The sequence below is a fragment of the Mesitornis unicolor genome, unplaced genomic scaffold, assembly GCF_000695765.1.
Source record: "Mesitornis unicolor isolate BGI_N332 unplaced genomic scaffold, ASM69576v1 scaffold20027, whole genome shotgun sequence".
NCBI lineage: Eukaryota > Metazoa > Chordata > Aves > Mesitornithiformes > Mesitornithidae > Mesitornis > Mesitornis unicolor.
In genome coordinates, this window is record NW_010196040.1 from 95,739 (window position 1) to 99,756 (window position 4,018).

The following is a 4,018-nucleotide window of genomic DNA, read 5'->3' on the forward strand; positions in this document are numbered from 1 at the left end:
TCCAAGGAGAGAGTAATTTAATTTGCTTTGCTGTCTTAATCAGGAACTTATGTGCAGCAAAATCTGACATTTTTATCTAGACTACATTATGTAAAGCAATGAGCTGGGGACCAGGTTCATGTTACAGCTGTTGACAGCTAACGTTTTTCAGTAAGTCATGCAGCAGCAGAGCACTGCCACTTTCTCGTTCCCAGCGTACTACAAGCCACTGCTGCAAGCGTGACAGTGTGTAAGAGTGGAGGCTGGAAAGATAAAATTGAAGTTGACATGAAAAGCGTGTGACAAAGCAGCCCTACAACTGAGATACCCATAGCTGAAAAACCTGTGAGAAAGTTGTTCAGCACATGGCTGATACCCGAAGATTGTTGCATTACTCTTTTCATTGAGGAAGGTTGATGAACACTTTTAATGAAGTGGAGCTGATGCAAGTTAGCACAGTTCTAAAATTCACTCCATGTTCTAGTTCAGTTAAGATGTATTTCTGTTGCTTTATGCTTTTGGAATCCTTGATCTTCAGGAGTAATAAATAGGGTGTGATCTCTTCCAGTTACCACTGCAGTGTCAAATGCACTGAACTGTTGTTGCCTGAATAACTGCAATTAGAAATTAAAAGGTTGTTATTGTTGAGCAGTCCAAAATCAAGCGATGCTGCTGACTTTATACAAGCTCTGTAGCCAGCCAAGAAACATGCAACAAAGTGAAGCATTTTCAGTATTAGTCATGTCCAATGCTATTTACAGCTTCTCCAGATCATAACTTCACCTAAAAATGTTTGGGAACCCAGACGTGAGCACAGAAGTTATGTGCACATTTTGACCAAGCCAGCTTAATTAACGTGACTCTATTTCCTGCTACCTGGAGCCCCTGAAACCTCTTTGTTAAGCATCATGCATTACAATAATCCAAGTCAGACGTGACAAAAATTACTGCTCTTCTGCCAAGTCATCTACTGAAGTGAAAACGGTCACTCTCACAGTGAGGGTCACAACCTTCCACGGGACTGCAAGCCTAACGGTACTGTAATGATATATGCTGGTGTAATGAGGTTGATGAAAGTGGGACTTGCTGTCAGAAACAAGCTGAGGAGATTTCTATGGGTCTGAGTAGACTATTCTGAGCAAGAGCACTTGCTCTCCAAATCCTGTCCTTTCTCCAGCCCTTGTTTTGGACCTTAGAGAAGCTTTTTCAGGAGGATGAGAAATTTAATTTTTTTCAAATTTATTCTATTTATCTCAGTCTCTGAATCTGCTAAATTTTAGTTCAGATTAATATTTTCTTCATCTCCTCCGCTAAATATGGCAAGTATTAAAAAAAATTCTGTAAGCTCCTAATTGGTTTCCAATGATTCAGCAGCACATTTATAAATAGAAAAAAAAGGGGGAAGGGGGAGATTCTTTAGAACATCCACTGCCCATTTTACCCAGTTGCCAGAATATTTTTGTGGCACATAATTAATTCTATTTTGTTGGAGAAGAACTTGGTGCTGAAGTAAATTTCATAGCCTGCTTCCTACCTTCTAGTGCTTGAATCTGTAGTAGATTTTTAAGTTAAACAACATTATTCTCCCTTGGATTCTGAACAGGGGGGTTAGAGAAATCTTATTTGGACATAAGCAATAGGCGTTTGTTCTTTCTTTTTATCTTTTACTTCTCTATTCAACATCCATGTCATAGAGCACAAGGACAGACAACATAATTTATTATTTCAGTTTTTAGAAATTAATAACTTCAACAGTATTGGACCTCAGATGTTCTCTTATGCAAAAAGGAGACAATTTGTCCATTATAATGCTAGAGATCATGTGGTAAATTATAAATTAAGTGGTGGTTCTGGAATCCACAAATATCACCTTTGACTGCAACTGCAGGTTCAGTGAGGTCTCTGTGAGGTACAAGCAATTAAACCTGTACCTTTTCTCTGAATCAAGAGTACTAAAGCAAATTTCAGCATAATATAAATATTTCCCCACTTTTTTTTAGACTTTGTCTTAGCAGTCTTTTATCATACACTGGATTCTTAATTGCTGTCAACTCACTATACTTTCCTTTTCAGTAAAGAACAGTGAAGTTATGCAATGTTACTATATAGATTGTGCCCTGTGTTTTTTTCTAGTCCTATTTTGAGAAAATACATCTGAGTAAAACTACATTTTTGGTGATGCTAAGTCTTCCCCCAGCAGTTAACATTTCTTCTATATTTATGTGACATGACTTTACGCTTTGTGGTTTTGGCAGATGGAGGGATGATTTTCCTCACATTTTTCAGATGGTGAAGAATTTACAGGAGCTAGTTTAGCAATAGCAAGCAGAGGCTTTGATTTGTTTACTTAACATATGTGTCACATATAAAGGGCAGCGGCCTTCCACCATAGTTGTTAATAACCAACTGTTCCAAATGGATTTGTGCCAACACAAAATCCACCACCACAATTAGCAGGAATAGGAACTTCAGCTGGCAGCAGCAGTGAAGGCAGTAAAGATTAAATGACTCTGTGAACTGTCCCTCCAAATTAAAACTGATGTACATTGGCAAAAAATAAGAAAACTCACATCACTGTTACCCCGACACTCTGTTCTACTCTGGCAATAGATAGGAGAAAATACTGCTGTCTGGGGCTCAACATTTTTCACATGACATAGATTCACACCATTAATGGCAAGAATCTGAGTATCCATACCAATAAAACTTCTCAAATTACAAAAAGCTACAGATGACTTTCAAATGCTTGAGGAAACAACATTTTGAAGAAGGTCGATTTTTAGAGGCATTTGTCAGTTACATGCTTGTAAATGACTTCTAGCTGGTATGGCACATGTACTTCCTAGAAGTCTGCTTGTAAATTCCACTAAATGAAATCCGAGAAATTGGTTTTTTCTGGGTAGAAAATCTTCCAGTATTTGTGGTAATGCTTCTATGAGCATAGAATATGATCTTGATCTAGAGCAGGTTATTACCAGAGCTGCAATAGCAACAAACCCTCTCCCTTTTCATGAAGTGTGGCTTAATTATGCTAATCTCTGTGCAAACAAATGAATGAAAAATCAGAATAATGAGGATGTGAATAAGTATTTTATTGTAAGGTGTTGTTGTATGAGGTTAACTGATAGAATACATTATAGATTAGCCCAAGTTTCTTTAGAGCAATTCACAGTTTGTTGCCTCACAGTGTCCTATATGATATACTTTCAAAATGCAAATTATTTTCCACAGTTTACATGAACCTCTAGCAATGGACTGGAGCTCCTCAGAAATATTTTGGGCTCTTCTCGGTGACAAACAATGATAGGACAAGGGGTAACGGACACAAACTGGAACACAGGAGGTTCCACTTAAATTTGAGAAGAAACTTCTTCTCAGTGAGGGTGACAGAGCACTGGAACAGGCTGCCCAGAGAGGTTGTGGAGTCTTCTTCTCTGGAGACATTCAAAACCCGCCTGGACGCCTTCCTGTGTAACCTCATCTAGGTGTTCCTGCTCTGGCAGGGGGATTGGACTGGATGATCTTTTGAGGTCCCTTCCAATCCCTAACGTTCTGTGACTCTGTGTTAAGAATCCAGATGTAACCTTTGAATTCATGAACACAGTGAAATGCCTGATTTGTAGGTCAGAGTGTGAGAGAAGCACAGCTGTTAACCATGACCTTGAAAAGGCTTTGTAGCTGCAGTTACGTTGCAGCATTAAAAGTGACACATCTTTGTAACACTTAGTGCTTTGTGAAATGCCATATCTTAAACCGTGGTTTGCATCCTGTTCCTAGAATTTATTATGGACAGAATTAAATCTCGCAGGTCAGTCAAACGTGTCAGTCCTCTTCCTGGTCATTCTAAAAGCACAATGCAACCAGAAGACAGAGGCTTTGCAAACATACATGTAGTTTTGTCAGTAACTTCAGTGTATGCATGAATAGGTATGTGCCAAGTTTCTACACATGAATTTGCAAACTCTTGCCGTAGAATTTTCAGGAGCTAAGCAGTTGCTTTGCTATTGACAATTAACAGCTTTTGTGTAGACGCCTGGTG